Raw genomic sequence first — 21,359 nt, 5'->3', positions numbered from 1 at the left:
GACGAAGAAGTGTGGGCACTTATTTGAAAGTTACAACAAGATTCCAGTACATCTAATACATTTAGCTGGAAAAATGATTCTTTATGGTACAAAGATCGCTTATACCTCTGTAAGAATTCCCAACTAAAACAAAAGATTCCTATGGAATTGCACACTTCTCCCTTAGTAGGGCACTCAGGATTTTTAAAAACTTACCACAGGGTTAAGAAGGAATTTTTTTGGGATGGCCTTAAATCGGATATTCAAAAATTTGTGGTGGAATGTTTGGTTTGCCAACAAAATAAAGTTGAAACAATTAAGGCATCGGGTCTATTACAACCTTTATCCATTCCAAGCCAACGTTTGGAGGATATTTCAATGGATTTTATCACAGGTTTACCCAAGTCTGAGGGAAAGAGTGTCATCATGGTGGTAGTTGACAGACTTACCAAGTATGCACACTTTTGTGCATTATCACATCCATTTAGAGCCAGTACAATTTCTACTGCATTTATGGAAACAATTCAAAAGCTACATGGAAACCCAAAGATTATTGTAAGTGACAAAGATCCCATTTTCACTGGAAATTTTTGGACAGAATTATTTTCTTGTCTTGGTACTCAGTTAGCTCATAGCTCATCTTATCATCCTCAATCTGATGGGAAAATTGAGATAGTAAACAAATGTTTGGAAGGATATCTTCGTTGCTTTGTATCTGATAAACAGACACAATGGGTCAAATGGTTGCCTCTGGCTGAATGGTGGTATAACACTTCCTTCCATATAGCAACAAAAATGACCCCATTTATGGCACTTTATGGATATCAGCCACCACCCATCACATCATATTTAAGAGAAAATTCTAAGGTTCAAGCAGTGGAACATCACATCGAACATCAACAACAAGTCTTCCAACTCTTAAAGGATAACCTCGTGTTGGCACAAAATAGAATGAAACAACAGGCAGATCAACATCGCAGCGAAAGAAGTTTTGATGTAGGTGATTGGGTATTCCTACGGCTACAACCATATAAGAAAATGTCCCTCAAGCAAGCTAAGAAGGATAATAAATTATCACCAAAGTATTATGGCCCGTACAAGGTGTTGCAAAAGATTGTTACTATGGCATACAAATTGGAGCTTCCTGCAGCTTCTCGATTGCACCCAGTTTTCCATGTTTCATGTTTAAAGAAGGTTATAGGCGACAAGCTCCTAGTTCAAACAATATTGCCAGAACTTGGCGAGGAAGGAAAAATTATATTGGAACTGGAAGTAATCATAGAAAAAAGAACTCGACAGCTACGAAATCGATCAATTTCGGAGTATCTTATCAAGTGGAAGAACTTATCCACTGAAGATTCCACATGGGAGGATGAGAATTTTATACAGAAGCATCCAGAACTACTCAAGCGTTGAGGACAACACTTTTTTTGAAGGAGAGGGGCATGTTGGGTCCCTATAATACTAGTGATTACCCCATTACTATTGTAGTTGCATCCCTTATTAATATTTTTGTGCCCCTATTATCCCCATATTGTTATTACTGTGCCCCATAGAATCCCTCTATTGTTATTTTTGTGGCTTTATATTATTATTGTTATGTCGGCTGGGTTATATTGTGACTCCTTAGACTCCTATATATAGAAAGGAGGTTTTTTCATTTGAATCATCCAAGAATTATTCATTTATGTAATGTAAAGGAGGTTGCCCCCTCGAAGAGGCTGAATTCTAAGGCGTTGATCTATCTTTTCTATCTTTTCTTGAGTTGTTTTCATAACACTGGAGCACACAATATTCCTTATTTTTTGAAGAAGAAAGCAACCACTCCTACTGGGATAGTGGTTTCTACAGTAGAAGATTTGGTTTTCACTACTCTCAAAGAGTTGGCAGAATTTGCATAAAATACATAAAAACCAGAGAAGCCTCCATGTTTTAACGAGGGTGACAAGGACAATGTTGTGCTTTAATATGACACTTTTCACAGGTTATACAGACACAAATAAGAGGAAGAAGATCCCCTAGATTTTGAAGAAGAGGAGGAGGATACAGACGAAGACATGGTAGACCAAGGTCTGGATTGGATGGCTCAGGGTCCGCTTGCCCTTCCAGGTATTTTACATAAGATTCCGAGACACCCGAAAACATTGTTAACAAAATATGACCTCGATAAGGTGCTCAAAGCAGAAGACCATTTAGATAATTTCTACTTACGCCTGCAGACTCTCAAGGTACATTATGATGATTTTGCATGTAGATCCTTTCCTTGTACCTTAGATTGTAGAGAAAGTGCATGGGACAATACTTTCCCACGAATTCAATTCAGAATTGGAGGAGGTTTAAAAAGTTGTTACTTGAAAAGTTCGCTGATGACAAAACCCCAACCATGTTATTAAAAGAGTTAGGGAATATGAAGGTGGGAGCAAAAGAAAAGGTGAAGGAATTTAATCAGAGGTTCAACACGATATTGAACCAATTTCCTCTAGATACGACACCTCATGTCTACATCACAATTGATTACTATACTTCTACTTTTCCAGTAAGAATTTAACAATTTGTAAAGAGAACGATGAGAGAAACTTTGGATCAGAGTTTTGAAGAAGCCATTGTTTTTGAAAAGGAATTGCATGCAATCGAAGTCATCTTTTATGATGAATCATCCAAAGAATCCAAGGATACATGCAAAAGGTCACAGGCCTCTTCCAACAAGGCCATAGACAAAGAAGCTACTTATCTAGAAAGATTGACCCACATTATCAAGAATTTGTCCAATGAATTGACAGAACTGAAGCAAAGGACAAGCAAGACCATTGTCAGTAGAAAGCCCCAAAAGTTCAAATTCTTGAAGAAGTTCACTAACAACAACAACAACAATAGTCAACTGGCTAAGTCTGCACAAAGCTCTAATGTCGTGCTAAATTTCAAGAGTATGGGAATGGAAGAATATTGGTATTTTCACCAAGAATATCATTCATAAAATACATGCCCATAGTAGAATCATAACATGAATGCTCTGGCTACACATATTATTGACTCAATGTTTTCAGATGAGCAGACTGAACATGCAGAGGAAAAGGAAGAATCTGAGGTGGCTAAAGAGACTGCAAGTCTCAGACACATAGTTAATACTTTATGTTGTATGTTTAATGTTGAGAAGAAAAAAATCGAAGAACCACCACAGAATGAGGCCCCTACTCAGAAGAAAAAAACTGATATAAGTTGAGAATTCAGTGGCCTATTCTTGAACAAGAGCTGACGAGGTAAAAATTGAAAGAACATCTGTTAAGAAAAATCACTCCGTTCGTTAGCCAAGCCCCAAGCAAGTCTGGAGATGCTACCACAATAAAGAACACTTCCGTCAACACTAAAAGAAAGACCATCACACTGGAAGTGCCAAACAAAATCACTCCTCCAAACACTTCAGTAATGTTTGTTGCACTTGACTACAACATAGTCAAAGATATGAAGAAAGAACGAACACATATTTCGATCTTTGACCTCACAAGAATAACAAGCCATCAGGAACTTCTTGTTCGAGCCCTTGACCAAACCTCATCAAGTAACAATGATTCTTCTTCCCATAGGGTATATGGTAAGTCTTTTGGTCCCCTGGAGTCGATAATTAACGCTGTGACATTAGAAGATAATACTCTTTCTATGAGAATACTCTGTTTCTATTGACTTTTGAAATTTTCAATTACAATGTTCACAATTTTTTAGTGGATTCTGGTGCATCTGTCAATGTAATGCGATTATTTGCTGGAAATAAAATCAATTCGAATGGGATAAAACCAATGCACAGATCATTCAGCTGGACAGATCTTTGGTCTAGGCTATTAGTGAACTTAGAAATGTTCTTATCAGATTATCTAAATATGATCGAGCTCACCAATGTATAAATATCATAATTGTGGACATATCAGAAGCATATGGTTTACTCCTCAGTAGAGATTGGTCAAGAACATCAAAAGGGTATTTTGCAACCGATTGGTCACATTTGTGGCTTCCGTACAGGGGCAAGAAAAATTAGAGACGGGTGGAAACAAAATCTTACATGAAATAAATTTTTACATCCTTGGAAGGGAAAAATGATCTGGTCGCTTTCACCAATCTAAATTTTGGTAATTGATTTTTGGAAACTGTTCTTTGGTGTTATCTCACACAACCATCATTGATTCCACCAGAGACACAGCTACGGCTCCTTCCTTGTTCTCTGACTAGTGCAAATGATTTATGTAATATAGATGTACATAACGTTACTAGTAATAATAGTAGTAACTGTACAGGAAATAACTTCATAGCTTGTAAATTTTGGACTCTTCACTTTGATGGTTCTAAGGTGCGGGATGGTTACAAAGCCATATGTGTCTTTATAGACCCTCAAAACAAGAAACATGTAATTTCATGCCATTTGGAGTTCAAGTGCACTAATAACACTGCATAATACAAAGCACTCGTACTTGGATTAAAGAAAGTTATAGACCTAAAGGTAGAGTTTCTGAAGGTAATCAGTGACTCAAAGGTAGTCACTCATCAGGTATGAGATACTATACACTGTGTTTCACCTCATCTCAAAAACTACCAACAAGAGGTATGGAATTTGATAAATCATTTTAAAGATTTCAATATTGTTTCTATTCCAAGAGTTAGAAATGTAGTAGTAGATACATTAGAAAATGCTACTGCTAGGATGTCTCCATTGAAAAATGGTTTTTCTATTGAAATTTTATATAAACATATTTTCCCAACAATGTCACTAACTTACGTGTTTTAAATGACGACCATAAAATACTACACTTTATGGAAAATGCTAACGTATTTAAAGACACCGCCATAGAGGAGGATGAGGACGAGCATGATCTGAAAGAAGAATCTCAAGCACTAAAAGGACACACCATGCCAAAAGGCATACTGTCCCTGGAGAAATTATATGACTTGAAAAACTAGTTTAGAGGGTCAACAAACACAAAGACTCAGATTTCAAAGCTCACATATGAACATGTGAATTTGGGAACCCCACAAGATCCGAAGTATGTTAATCTCAGTACCTGTTGTTCCCCACAGGAGTGACAAGCATTTATTCATCTATTCAAGCATATCAATATGTTTTCGCTTGGACATACAATTATTTAAAGACTTATGATACCCACATCATCCAACATGTGATTCCTATAAAATAAGGGGTGAAACCATTCCAGCAAAAGCTACAAACAGTTCATCCAACACCGGAGCCCCTTATCTATAAGGAATTGAGAAATTTTTTGGATGCCTCGACCCTTTTCAAATTCAGACATTCCACGTGGGTTTCCAACTTGGTCCCAGTAAGAAATAAGTCTGGTGAAATATGCCTATGTGTTGATTTTTGAAATCTTAATAAGGTTTCTAATAAAAATAACTATCAAGTGCCATCCATGGAGCAAATACTCCAAAAAATATCTAGGTCTGAAATGTTTTCGCTACTAAATGAATTTTTAGGATATAATCAAGTGCTAGTAGCAGAACACGATAGGTTGAAGGCTACATTCTAGACTAAATGGGGAACATTCACATTCAAAATAATTTTGTTTGGACCAATCAATGATGGTGAACCTTTTTAAAAAGAAATGGACGTCGCCTTTCAAGGCCTTATAGGTGAAAGTGTCATTGTTTAATTAAATGATGTCATCGTATTTTCCAAGAAAAGGTCGGATCCTGTACATCATCTAAAGAAGATATTTGAGCAATGTCAGAAGTATAAAATTTCTTTGAATCCCAGGAAGAGCGCCTTTGGCGTGTCCAAAGCGATCTTGCTAGGGCACATCATAACAAAGAGCGGTATCAAGATTGACCCCGAGAGAGTCAAGGCTATCACATTGTTCTTGTTCCTGGTAAATAAGAAAGGCATGCAGTCTTTCTTAGGGAAAATCAATTTCCTAAGAAAACTCATCTCTGATTACGCATAGATAGTTAAACCCATATAGGGGATGGCTACGAAATATTCAGTATATGAGTGGGACAAACAAGAGAAAGGTGATTTTTCTTGAATTAAATAGGCTATTGTTGATGCACCCACACTTTTCAATCTAGATTAAGGTCAGGATTTCCTTCTCTATACATGTGCTTCGAATTTATCAATTGTCATTGTATTAACTCAAAAGGACAATGAAGGAAATTAATGGCTTATCTCTTTCATGAGTGCTAGTTTATAGGGACGAGAATTAAATTACCCTGCCATTGATAAATAAGCTTATGCAGTATACAAGGAAGTGGACTATTTCAGGCCCTAAGAATTGAAATATCACACCACTGTATTTGTACCTTACCCAACAGTAAGAATTATACTTGTGCAACAAGAGTTGGGTGAGAAGAGGGCTAATTGGGTGACCTGTCTTCAAGCATATGATCTAGCGATAAAACTAGTTCATACTATAAAGGGTCATGGCCTATGCAGACTAGCTGCCAAAGCAAAGGATGCTCATGAACAAGATCTATCAGGATGGGAGTAGGAAATTGAAATGTACAATATTGATTGCATTCCTTAGTCCACATCCACAACACCTTGGTATGCAGAGTTACACTAGTTTTTGGAATGTGGCACCTTTCCCTCACACTTATCAAGTAATGAAAAAGGAAAATTGCTTAAAGGCCCTATCATACCTAATGGTTTGTGGAATGATTTTTCGGAAGCACCATAATGAAGGTCAGTTAAGGTGCCTTGAGCTGAAATATACGAAGGTTCCAAAGGATGTACATGATGGAATGGCAGGTGGCCACTATGTGGGTGACACCACAACACACAAAGTTATGATGGCTAGTTATTTTTGAACCATTCTTTTTAAGGATGCTCACGCCTATGTCCGCAAGTGCCAAGCTCGTCAAAAATGTGTTAGTCATGATCAAAGGTCAGTTGCCCCACTGATCCCAGTAGCAGTTGAAGAACCATTCCAATAGTGGTTCCTTGATGTTATCATAGATATTCTTCCACATTCATAAAAGCAACACTGGTATATCCTCACAACTATAGATTATTTCACCTAGTGGTCGGAAGCAGTTCCACTCATAGAATTAAATGATCAGGAAATCATTCATTTTATACAGTTGAACATCATCCCTTGACTTTGATAATGCAACCTACTTCTCATCATAAAAAAATTATGAGTTTTCATTAAAAAAATAGGATTTTTCTCAAGCATGCATTTAATTATTATCCCAAGGGAAATGGTCTAGCTAAATCTAGAAATAAAAATCTTATTCACTTCATTAAGAAGATCATTTTCTCTGAAAAGAAGAGTTGGCATACTACTTTGACTAATGCACTTTGGGCTAACCATGTTACCCCTAAGCCCTCTCTAAGAACCTCTCCATACTTTATGGTGTATGTTAAATAAGTTATCTTGCCTCCGAACCTATACCTCCCAGCCTTACAACTCTCTTAGGAGTCACAAGGTAAACCTTGCCTACTGGTTCAGAACATGATAAACACTTCACTAAAACTTGAGGAAGAGTGGATCAAAGCCAAGGATAGATTTTTCATGCATCAAAACTGTATAAAGCATTGGTTTGATAGAAAATCCACAGGGGCGAAAAGCTTTGGTGTGGGAGACTTAGTTCTGAGATGGGATAAACCCCATGAAGACAAAGGAAACATACAAAGTTTCAACCATTGTGGATTAGACCATTCACAGTTGAAGAGAAACTCAACCACAACACTTTTAAGCTCAAATATTTGGAAGGGAGGCTTGGCCCCCTACCCGTGAATGGTGAGTATAGAAAGCATAATTTTTAGTAGCAACTACAGGTTACAGTTCCTATACACATTGTTTTATGTTGTTTCTCTGTTTGTTTGTTTTGTGTTGGAAGTTCTAAGTGTCATGTATTTTTATGTTCTATTCTGTCAGTCACTGTACATAAATAAGACATGTGTGTGAAAGTGCATTTCCCAAAGACTTTATAGTGTAATAAAAAAGGAATGTGACAACTTCAACACTTGGTTATATGTTTATTCTCCTTATTTGTTTGGGAAAAAATCTATAGGTTGAGCTAAGGCCAGATGGAAAATACAATTCATCCAATAGGAGAACATTGGGAGAACCTATTAGACCCATTCTTATGCTAGTTTTTGAACCACTCCATTTGATATGTGTCTAATTCTATGATAACGCTTGTCTAACCTAGTAGGGAAGGGATAAGGGGAAAAGATAAAGTGAGCAAGCATAAATCAGAGGACTTAAACTACTTCTCTGGAGGGGAAACCTCCTCTGATATCAATAAGTCAAGGTCCCTCTTTTTCTTTTTAGAAAAAGAATAAATTCCACTGGATAATAACACTAAATAAATAAATAAATGGTGAAAGAAGAGAAGGGCTTCTTGCACAAGGAGGTGAAGAAAGAGACTTCGCAGGGGTACTGCCCAGGATCTTTGGAAGTGAAACAAAATTTGTGGCTCTGAATTGACTCCGTTAGGGTGTTGTCTAGGCCTGTTGGTAGTGGAGCAACACCATAGATGAAAAATCATAATCTAAATATCATAAACTCACCCTTCACATTACCCTTTCTAGATCAAAACAGTTGTGATACGATGTATCTTTTTGTGTGTTCAATCAGGTAGAGAAAAGTAAGATGCTATGTGTAAAGATGAGTGAAAATGGGGAACATGGGGCAATCAACACTTCCTAAAGGTCTAAACCTAAGCTAAAAGCTATTCTCGAATAGAGAAGTTGAAGTCCGCCCAGTGTATCGCCAAGTGTTGTCATTGCTACACTACCCTCCAAAATTTCGCTACATTTGAAATTTGGAGCCTACCTCATTGTCGTATCGAGTTTCGCTTTGGACGTTAAGTGTCATTTTGTGTTGATTCATATGTTTTGAGTGTTCTTAAGTGCTGCCACATTGATTTTAATATCCTTATATGCATTTCATGGTCATAACACATTTCTTGTTGTAAAACGACACTTTCGGGTCGTAGTCACACACACTTCACCGTTTGTACTTGGGGAATGTGCATAAATTGGCATTTTCATGTTTATTCATTGTTGGCTATGTTTTTCTAAGTTTTATTGATAAGTTAGTTTTCATCACACTTGGTTTTATGTCCAGAACTCATCTTGTCCATTCCTTGATCAATCATTCACACTTACACAAATTTCGGTTGAAAAGTGAGCCCATTAAGGCCAAAAGCACATGACCACACTCCAAAGCCTTGATGGGAGACCCTTCTTTGTTCAGAAGTGCACCCTGTACCCTCCCTGAGAGCTAGGTTCACTCTGAAAGCACGAATCCCCTTCGTTGTTCTGAACTATACCCTTCAAGAATGAGTAAGTTTTCTTAGAGCACACTCCTTTGACTTGAAGAAGTGCACCCTCCTTGAGCGCACTGGCACATCCTGAGGACCCGAAGCTCAACCCTTCATCATTCCCCTATATGTCATGTGCCCTCCTGAACTGATTACAAAACAAGTATTCCAAGGACCTGATGGTAAGCACACAAAGAAGATCGAGCAAAGAGGGTAAACAAAGGAAGCACAAGAAGAACCAAGAATGCACCTAAAATTTTATGGTCAAAGCACCATGAAGACTCCAATATTGAAGACCCTTTGGAGGGTGGAAGCACTATAAGAATATGAGGATAAAGAAAAAACATGTCACCACTAAATCAAGTCCATGTGATCAGTCACTATCAGTCCTACTCATCCTACATAGTGACGTGTCAAGTCTTTCCATATGATGATATGGAAGAAAAAATATATTATTGTAATTATTGTAAAAGACAAGAAAGTAGAAGTCCAAGAGTCATATGTAAATTCAAGAGTCACGGAAGTCCAAAGGACATGTAATACCAAAATTCATATATAATTCTAAAAGTCATTTGGAACTTCAAAGGTTGTAGAAGTACAAAGGTCACAAGAAGTTAGAAAGTCAAGAGTCATGAGGATATAAAAGGTCACTCCACAAGTTATAAATAGATCCTCATTTCTCATGGAAAGGAATTTTAACCTTGGCTTCTCCCATAAGGCATAAGAGAGATAAGTTAGTACTTTTGGGGAGAAAGTAGTGGCTCCAACGCTCCACTATTAAAGCAAGTGATGTTCGTTGTATTCATGCATCTTGGGACTTTTACTTAATATTTGAAGCCTTGATGGCCAACACATTTTCTTACATAGATTATGGATGTTTGTAATACTATTGTTTGAATGTTCATGGTTCATGTTTTCTTTCACCAGTATTAAGGTAGTTGAATTATTTTGGTTATTTTAGTGCTTATTATATTGAGAATGTGTTGTAATGGATATAATGTTTGTCTCATTCGTGTGGACTATTTTGCTGGATGTTAGATGAAATATTCCTATTTGTGTGCATCTTTATTAGGGTGGTACTATTACCTCTCCCCTAGAGGCTCACTTTCTTCCCCTTTGCGGTATAATAACCTTGATGCAATTTCAGGTAAACATTCACCAAGTACACTAGCTTTCTTTTCGAAGGCACATATACGATTCTCTCTATTGCTGATAGCTAAAGCCAAGGCAATTTTTTAAGTAGACGGTAGTCGAGACGTATTATGGATGGGTCTCCTATCCCAAATGGTGTGAGGTCTAGTTGGGACCACATATCAGGGAGACCCCCTTGAATGTTGGCAGGTCTAGAACTGTTAACATGAGGAAAACTAATTTTCCAAATAGTTTACCTCACAAGGGAGGGTTTTATATCTCTTATCACTGAGAAAGGTAACCATATTTCGAAGCATAATTACCAAAAGGGATTTGGGTCTAAATAAATTACTATTAATAATTACAAAGAGAAACATTTTTAAATTTTAGGAACTTGATATAACCATCCCATGCACTATATCATTTTGGGATAGATAGGGTTATGTTCCTTCAGGAGGATGGTATAAGGAGATGTGTGTGAGTGTAGACTAACCGATATCATTAAGGTGGCAAATCAATGGATCCGGGAGATGATGTGTTGTAGCGGCTACAACCACCCTCCAAAATTTTGGCTTGCATCCAATTTCAGAGCCTCCTTGGAGAGTTTTACTTGATGACTGCATGCACTCGGGTTCACTCTATGAGCTCATGTGATTCCTCGCACCCACCAGTTGTTTGATCATTCCATCGATAAATTTTGCATGTTGATGTCAATGTCATGCGTATGACCATGTTCTGGCCATACTCAAGGTCTTCTCTTCGTGTGTACATGTTGTGTTCGCTATGCAAACATATGTCACGCTCACACATGGAGTCACATACACTATCACGCAAGTGTTGGCATGGTCAACCAATGATATATCACAAGTTTCGCACTTGTCGCTCACACCGTTGGTCAGTCATGTTGAGCATGCGTATCTGGATGGTTTGAGTCTCTCATCGTCAAGTCATGTAAGTGTGTGTTTGCAATATCATGTATGCATCTTCACTCATTCAGACAATTAGTCACTTTGCTAAAGTTCTATCGAATGGATTCCCCTATGATAGCTAGACCATCACCCCACCATCGACTCAATTGACTGTTAGCCAGAACAGTGTAGAAGCACCAAGCAAGCCATTTCAAATTGTGTTGCCAGCAAGCAGATCAATCAACCTTCATGTTGGTTATCCGGAGAGTTTGACTCGGCAGCCACCCCGGGACTGACTCCCCTAAAAAATTGCGCAGAGGCTGGAAACCTTTGCCACTTTGCTCACTGAGAAAACTATGTAGACAGGCCAGAAAGACACCCAGTGCCTATCCCTATCTCCCTCAGAAAATTGGGTAGTTTTTCCAGTCAGTCCACCGGTTTCTCACCCGGAAAACTTCACAGTTTTCATGAGCAAGCCCTCTGTTGTCCAACAGTTTGCTCAGATCAGAAACTGCACAGAGGTGATTAGCAAGCCAGCCTCCCAGCATCAGTGCAATTTTTCCTTCCAGCAACTCCTGGTAGCTGATTGCCAGTTCCCTCCAGAAATTGCACAGTTTTTTCTGCCAAGCTCCAGAAACTAACTAATAGTTCCTCCAGGAACTGCGTAGTTTTTGTTGCAAAGCTCCCAACATGTGACTGCCAGTTCCCCTTAGGAATTGAGCAGTTTTTATTGCCAGTGACCCAACATCCATCTAACAGTTCCCTCTAAGAATTGTGCACTTTTGGCTGCCAAGATCCCACTGCCCGCTCCTTCCGAAAATTGCATAGATTTTGCCTACCCAGCTTTCCCGTGGCACAAACTATTCCTCTAAAAAACCACACAGTTTTGTCCTCTAGCTAAGCCATACCCTGCGGGCAGTCACTATCAACTTGGATTTCCCATCTCCATCACCTAGTGACTGATGCACAATTTTCATTAGCAATGCCTAGAGCCTCCATCCCACCTCGCAACCTTGTCTCCTCTCCTGGTATCCTACATCCAAAATGATCATGCATCATGGTAGACTAGGAGGTTTATGGATTTGATGTCGTCTCATCATGAGTGACTGCAGATACAGGTACACAAACAAACATGGCATGATAATGAATGGGATTAACAAAGGGAGCACATGCATAAGGACATGTTCACCAACAGACGAACAAACAATGCAGGCAAAGAGATGTGCTCACGAATGGATGATCATACAAAGATGTGTTTGCAGACGAACAGACGAGAAAACATGCACCTTTCGCAAACGGATGAACCTATCAAACTTACCAACATACAAGCAAGGAGAAATGTGTGAATGCAACATCAAGCGAACCAATGACCATCAAAGACTCCGTGCACTTTTCCATGTGGAGGTGAAGGTGTGACACACCATGAGGACATCCATCACTCAACAACACTACAACTTGACATGCACACCAACAAAAACATGAATTTACCAGAACTGTCATGTCGAGTCTTGTCATGAGTCCACATCTCTACTGTGGGCCATGTTATCACTCCAGGAAGCTCTCCTAGGTTGTAGCTCGGAGATGCCCGGTAACATATAAATCTTCAATATTGTTCTCTGAACTATTAGAATGTATGATGGTTTGGATCAAGTCAGATGACTGTTTCAACTCTGTTTTCACTCAAGACATGCATGAACACCCTCAACTTTACACGCCTTTAGACTACTAATGATCAATAGTTTGTAGATTCAATGGATAGATGAGAATGCTGACTGTACCAGCAGATGCATACATAAACGTATATGAATGGCTAGCTATAGGAAGTAAACAAATCTTGCCAATCTAATTTATCAATGCAGAGATAAGATGACAGTTGTCTGGCATTAGACACAGAAGAAAAGATAAATAACCTATTCAAGTGCAAGCTTAGAACAGAAGAGAAAATGGGAATTGAACATGTAACATCAAAAGAAGCTTATATTGCTAGAATGAAGATGAGAAGCTAGAGTAGTAGAGTATCCACAGTCCCCAAAAGTTGAACCCTTGTTACTCTGAATTTTCACATATTTATAGGCTCTTTTAAAATGCTCTTGAGCCTTTTCAGGCTCAGGAGGTCTTAATCTATCCCCTCTGTCTTTTTTAACTGTTTGATGCCCTGACTAGGCATGCATGGGCTCAGAGGTTTCTTCTTCTGACAGTAGAGTAACTGCATTCTGGTAGTTTGTTGTGTTGTCCAGGAACTCGCTCATGCAAGCGATGCTCCATGATCATTTGTTGGTTTGGATGAGCTGCACTATTGCCTTTTTATCCCTTTTTCTCTCGACCTCTGCTTTGTGATGGAATGGGTCTTCGGCCCTTTGAAATCCCTTCAAATAATAATCAATGATGGTTTTCTGTTTTATACAGAAAATGCTGCAACACTGTAAACTCCCGCCAAGCTCTATTTATTTCAGACTTAAAAAGTCCTTAAACACTATCTATTCCCCTATCGGGCCCATCCTTATCGTAAGTGGCTTGTTCCCTTGCTTCCCTTTTATTTTTGGAATATGTTTAAAAACACTGAAAATACATGAAAAATTGGCTTCGACGGACCTGAAATATTATTTATTTCCCTTCCCTAACCCTTTCGGGTCCGGGCCTTATCGCATATCGCAAGTCACTCTGGTCTTGCTCTAAGGTTCCCCTTTGTATTTTATAAATACGTCAAAACTGCGAAAATTCATTGAAAATGGCTTTCCTGCGGACCTGAAATCTTATGAAATAATATTTAGAATACCGTCGGGTCTAGTTCATCGGGTTGCACAGATACATGTGTATAGGCCCGGTCCATGGTGTTGCTCTGATGCGATATAGCGATGTGATCTGATCACAATCACATATCGCTCATGCCCCAGACCATTGCTAGCACTCTTTGTAATCTCTGATAGCGATCCTACGATGCGATATGGGCCATCGATCTACGTACTTGATCGACGGTCCACGTTGCATCATCGATCGCCATCGCAAGTTCCATACGATCCACGCCGATATCTACTGATTGCCTCTGCCGATTTCGACCCGTCGATCAGATTTGGACAGTTGATCGGCCAGATCTTACAACTGCTGTCATTTCAATGTTTATGCCTCTGGTACTTGGTTTTTCATTGTTTTCTCTGGTTTTCTGCCTTCGGATAGTGATTTTCCTCCATTTTGAGGGCTCTTGGCATGCAATTGTTTTGATCTTTGAATGATCCTTAAGAAAATTTTGAAGACTTTGGGAGTGTTTTGGATTCATTTTTGGGCCATTTGCCAACAAGGCTAACACTAGCTCCTTCTGGGGATGAAAGCCTCCCTGTGAGGTTTCAAGAACTACAGAACAATGCCTTTCCTGTAAAACCAAAATCAAATCTTCCTCCTAGTGTTCCATTGGGCATGGAGTCTATTTTGCAACAAAATAAAAACTGAAAAAACATATTTACAATACCAAGGCTTTAAAGCCTTAAATGAAATAAAGTTTCAAGAACCGCCCATTGACTGGGCTACCAAAAACATCTCCTCCTTCCAGACTGTGCAGAATAAAGGTATTGTTCATCTGATCTTGAGCAATGACAAGCGGTCATGTCCATAAGGCATCAAATTTACCATGGTTTCCCTTCTTTTCCTTTAATGCATCCCTTTTGAGAACCCAGTCACCAACTTGAAAACTGTCCATTTTTGCCTTTCTATCAAAGGTTTCGTTTTCTTGGTCAATGTGCATTTCAGCAAATTCATCAAAGACTTGTAAAAGCCTATTAATTTCATCATCTTCTTCAAAAACTTTCCAGTATTTGACATTGTTAGGAAGAGATGGTCTATACTTCACCTGAACTTCATAAGTAAATTTAGGAGGAAAAGGAGGAATAAACATGCTAGCAGACACAGTAAGGGAATCAACAAGCTGGTTCTTCATTCTCGGGATGTAAGACATGCTGAAAATATTAAAAGAGTCCTTGAGATTCCATACCTCATCTCTATATTCTTTCAGCCTTGGATGCTTTGCTTGGAAAGTTTTGTTGACTTGCTGAATGATAAGGTCTGCGTCGCCAAACACTCTCAGGCCTTTGATGCCCATTTCTTTAGCAGCGTTTAAGCCCAATATCAAGGATTCATACTCTACTATGTTATTTGTGACCTGAAAAGTTAATTTGAAAGATAAATGAATGCATTCCTGTGTGGGGGACACAAGGACTACACCTGCCCCTGCAGCTTCCTTAGAGCAAGCTCCATCAAAGAACATGTCCCAAATCTATGGGCCTTCTTCCTATGTGATCTAGCAAACTGGTTTCCTAAGCTGCGTGGAGGCCAACTAAGATTCTTCAATCTGAAGAAAACAAGCTCCAAAATCAGCGTCGACAGCATAGATGGGATGATTATTGGGTTTCCTTTCATCATTGATGATATAAGCCAATTTAGCTTCTCTATATAATCTCCTGCTCGCACCTCCAAACACTAGGACAATAGCGTAGGACAGATCATTTTGTAATTATCCACCTAATCTCTTGATCCAACCTCTGGAAAGTAACATGCCAAACTTGGGGGGTACATCTGCTACCACAATATCCATCGTCATGCTCTTCATTGGTAGCTGAGACAAAGTGATGGCTAGGTCCTTGATTAATCCCAGGCATTTCACTTTTCTAGAGTCAAAAGAAAACAGGTCATGATAAGGCTTGGTAATGTCAAGACCCAGCTCATCCATGACAACCTTGGGCATTAGATTATGGCTGGCTCTTATGTCCAGAAGGAAATTGTGAAGGATTTTGTCATGAATAGTCAGAGAGACATAGAATGATGGGGAGTTGTCTTTACAATTTTCAATCATTGGGATGAGAATAACAACTAGTTTTTCATCTTTCATATTTACATAGTCAGTGGAGGCGTGGATGGCTTTAGGCTCAAGGGCCTCGAGGATGGATCCTTTGAAGGACTCATTCTTCACTAGTTCAATCAGAGGTATAGGTATTCTTAGCTTCTAAATTTCTGATTGAAAATTGAAAGGAGAAGGGGACTTATCAAGGCCTCTTACCTCGTGAGTTGGAGCTTTGAGGATGATGGGATCAACTGTCGATTGCCTATGCTTATTAGCTTGTTGTACTGCAGGGACAACAGCTCTTTGAACAAGAGTTTCCTTGGCATTATTCATCTTCAACCTCATATTATATTTGTGTTGATCTTCAGTTTGCATAACAGCTTCACCATCCCATTCTTGGTTGATCTGGTCATTGAATAATGACTTTTCATATGCAGCTAAGGTCAAAAAGGGTGTTATAGACATTTTTGGGCCCTACAACCCCAAGCATGAAATGTCCATAAACCAAGGGCTCCTAAGTCCCTAAAAGTGTTGTTCTAACCCCTAAAGGAACAAGGTCAACAGATTACAACTTCTCCCAGAAGTTCTCCATGAGAAACTGCTTAGGATTGGTCAAAACAGGATCATTGCAGCTGCTCCAATGGCTAAGTGCGTTACATCTCACCCAAATACACTGTGAGGGTGCGTTGCATTTCAAAAGTCCCTTCTGTGGGGTGCGATGGGCGAGAAATGACAAATGGAAGTGTCATTCCGCGAGGTGGAGAGGCAATGGAAGCTTCCAGAATCTTCTCCTATGACACTTGCCTCACTGAATTCGACCAAGGATGAGTGAGAGGCCCTCAGTCTCCAAGTGGAAGCAAGAACTATCAGAGAGAAGACACTAATCAAATCACAAGCTGACTCACCCCCCTTACAGATATCTATATATGGATCCCTCATCCCAGAGATCCAGAGGCTGGAATTTTGCATATTGTAAGGAATTGTTGTTGGTTTTCTGAGACAAACATCAGATTGTTGGGTGATCTAAGCTCTGTTTGAGGTGAAGAGGGGCTTCTTTGCTGGGAGGTTGATGCTGGGTCAGAACAACCGATTGTAACTCCTCTTGGCTCTTTTCTTGTTTATCAATAAAAGCTATTTGAGTTTTCCTCCATGCTTTTGTGTCATTGATGCTTGTTACATTTGTATGGTCAATTTACATCTGACCCTAGATCGTTTATGATTATAGATCCATGTCTTTGTTATGTGCCATGCTTCTGTGATCTTACAGGTACTTTGTGAAGCTGGGCGTGTAAGGGAGCAGGTAGCTGAGGACTATCAAAGAAGAGAGGGATCAAATCAGGAGATTGGCGCAAGAGAGAGGTTGGTCTTTCTGTTCCTCTCTATCTATAATTCATAAAGGAAAAACAAAAGTAGCTTTTCTCTATTTGTTTCTAAGGCAGCTGTCACACCTTAGTGGAATAGAGCAGTTCTAAATAGACACTTTTCCCTGTAACAAAATGGTGACTCCACTGGGGACTTAATTAGTTTGTTTGTTTATCATTCTTTGTTGTTTGTTTCATAAACTTACGAGTAGCATTCGAACATCTACATCTCGTGGTGAACCCGAAAGGAAAACTTCATAAACAAGATCAACTTAAAATAAATTCAATGAATCTAACAATGCTTTGGAACTTAACGCACAACATTTAGAAGTCTAGGCTAGAGACATATTCCGATGTCGTAAAGCCTGGTAACTGTTGTTCTCACTGATGGTTGGGTGATTCCTCCACTTTGAGACGATAAGTGCCAGCACGGACTTGTGCTCCCACGTACTGTCGAGTATATTTTGGGAGACCCCAATAGGATTAATCCTTTATCCATAGGAAGCCATGTCTGCCGCCCTATCGATCGCAATGCACTAAACACAGCATTCGGGAAGATTGACTGTCGTACCGTAAAAAGTATTCTGCAGTTTTGCGATTGCTTTGGTAATCCCTCTACCTAGATTTCCAGAGCAGTCCCTTTTGTACCTTTTCAGACTCCTTAACGGAAAAGGTCCATCTGAGCACTTGTCACTTCAGGCTCATTAAAAATCGAAGGAGACTAGAGTCATCTTTTGTTTTTTCTCGACTCTTAAAAATTGAAAAAACAAGTTGTGTCAAAGCGTCTAAAATTTATTTTAAACGGAATATTCATTACCCTTTCCTACGTTGATCTTGAGTTGAGAAAATGGAATCCACCAACCAAGGAATTCCCCTTGGAGGAAATCCTAGTCCCTTCTCCTCTTGGGGAGATGTTGGTGCACCCCATATGGCCACATTGTCGCTTCCAGGACTGACAATTGGTTTGCCTGTATGGCTCTTCTCAACCTCTGTCGTTTAGAACACCACAATTCCTGAACAATCGAATCAGCAATTAGACGAGTCCAGAGTTACCCACCAACCTTCTACTTCCTCTAATTCTTCCTCTCCTCCTTCCTCTTCGCTTGATGGGGCCGGTAAAGCCAAAAATCAAGTACCTAAGGAGAAGAAGGAAAAGAAGAAGAAAGAGAAGAAGAAGAAGGAGCCAAAAGCGAATGGGGGCAAACGAGTGTCGTCTAGCAAAAATCCACACACTGCACCGACCATGCCTAAATCGCCATGTGTCATTTGCAAAGGAGACCACTATCACAGAGATTGTCCTTGCATCCCTCAGATCTTAAGGGACTGGTCTCCTTGTTTGCACAACCCGGTGTCGTCAACCTCTGATGATCATGTTGAAAACACACCGTCAACTAGTGAAAGTGAAGCCCCAAGACAAAAAGGAAAATATAGATTTCCTTGTAAACTGTGCGAAGGCGATCATGCCGTCCATCGTTGTCCCTTCTTAGACGAAGCTAAAAGAGTTTTGGATAATCGTCCGGTTTCACCGTTACGACTTCCTCCTGGATATAAAAAACTCTTGCCGAGTCCGTCGCTAGTTGAAAAGCTGGCTGACCCGCTCAGGTGGTCGGCTAAAGCATCTATCATTGAAGATAAACCATCTGAATCCATACCAGACGAGAGTCAAAAGGTCGAGGCGGCAGTTGACCCGGTCTTGCCTTCAGAGGTTCCATCTTCAGATGATACAATCACTGAAGAGAACAAGGATGACACCGTCCAAATTCTTTTCATAAACACAGACTCCAACGAACATGGGGGCAATTTACCCGTTCCTTTACCGCATGAAGGAAGTTCGTTAGAGTCATACACGGCCGTCTATTCGGTCCCACCTCCAAGCAACCTAGTTGTCTCCTTCGACTGGAATCAACTAGGCAGACCCCGCTTACCAGCTAGTGTACCATTCCGAATCATTGTTCAAATATATAGAATGGTTATGGATGGTACCATCATAGATGAAGGGGCTTCTGTGAGTATCCTTTCCTCAACTGCTTGGAAAGTGCTTGGTTCGCCATCGCTTTTGCCTGAGATGAGAAATCTAACAGGCTTTGATAAAGGAACCAGTCGACCGTTAGGGATTCTTCCCGATTTGCCCATAACATTGAGAGGGAAAACTGTTCACATGAACGTAATGGTAGTCCAAGGACCCTTGGATTACAATCTACTCCTTGGTCGAGACTATATTTATTGCATGGGAGCAATTGTCTCCTCACTCTTTAGAGTAATGTGTTTTCCGCATGAAGGAAGAGTGGTCAAGCTCGTAGACCAGCTTTCATTTCCCGGATCACGCATAGCAAATATTCATATACCATCCCTAAATGGTCTTTTCACGCAAGAAATGTCTCAATCCACAGTCCGTCCACCCGATGAGTGTGCGTGATTCGCGAGGACATGACTGAAACCCATGGGGCATGCACCCTAGTCTACTTCGGCAGGAAAATTTCGGGTATAGGGTAGGTTTCCGCGAGAGAATATGACTAGTCTGTACCCCCGTCCGTGATTGGAAGAGGGGGTTATTCTAGAACAAGATTCTCTTGTCAAAGTTATGTGAGTGGAGTAGCCTCCTTCACTCACCTTTGTCTATTTCGGTAGACATCTCCGAAGAAGTGTTTTGTTTGCGCTGTAAATGGAGCAATCTTTGGTAACCTGTAAGAGGTAGGCCTCTCTCGGTAAAACAAATGTTTTAACGGACTAAAGAAGGGGTAACCTTGAAACTCTGTTTTATACCTGGGGGCATGCAGGCCTTTTGGCGTGCGAAGAGCGACTATTTATTTTTTAAATTTTTAGGACCTCTCACCCTTTAAAATCGTAGGATTGGTCGTCTCCTAACTTGCATAAAGAAAGGATGTGGGGCAAAACTCTAAAAATTGCCATTTTACATGAGACATTCTTATCACACTACTGGATTAATCGAGCAGTTTTAGCACATAGTTCAAGCTCGTTAAAAAATAAACATAAGACGTGAGCAAATGTTTCCCCCCGCATTTAAGCTCGTTAAAAAATGAACTATTCCCCGGTAAATAACCATCGTGAATGTAGTACTTCAGTCGTTAAAGCCTTGGTCGTGTTTGCACCGTCACCTCCACTTTTTCATTGGCTGATCATTCACCTCCATTTGATTGTTTACCCATTTTGAGGAACAACTGCGAAGAGTGATTTCACTAGCCATCCTTGTGACACTACCGTGATTGGAAAATTCCAAACCTTGCCTGGAATCAGCTGCTACCCGTTTTATCACTCGTTCCTCAAAAGATGAGTCTCCTTTAAGCTCTTTTCAACTGACTCGTAAAATATGAAAAGATTGCCGAGCCATTGGCCTCTCCAGCTCGTTAAAGGGACAGGAAGTGCTATCCCTCCTCTAGATTTTAATATTTTTGGCCCTGAGGGATTATTACACAAAAAGATCGAGCGCTTGTTTTGTTCGGCTCTTTAAAAGTATCGAAAATTCATCCCTTCTGTATTGTTTTATACTTTTTCGGACTTAAGAGATTAGATGACGAAAAAGGAATTTTGGAGTTACCTTTACGTCCCTTTTCAGACTCTCTAAAATTGAAAAGGACCGAGTTATCTTTGTCGTTAAACTCGTTAAAAAGATTAATAGTGACAAATTTGTCTATAGACAAGAACGAGTTTCACTGTCGCTAGGCTCGTTAAAACATAGCGATAGGTTTGCCCGAAGGGAAAATTATAGAACAAGCATATGTTATCCTCCTCAAGCTTGACAAAAATAAAGAGGTACTGGTCAGCAATGACTGGGGAAAATTGGGAAGAAAACTTAAAGAAACTTTGTTGGTAGCAAGTCGCTCTTGAACATGACACTTCCACTCCGTGTCCGAGTCGGGTTGGGTT

This window comes from Pinus tabuliformis, chromosome 7, assembly GCF_031772625.1.
Source record: "Pinus tabuliformis cultivar Carrire ecotype Pingquan chromosome 7, CPIR1, whole genome shotgun sequence".
Classification (NCBI taxonomy): Eukaryota; Viridiplantae; Streptophyta; class Pinopsida; order Pinales; family Pinaceae; genus Pinus; species Pinus tabuliformis.
Note: the sequence above shows the minus strand (reverse complement) of the source record.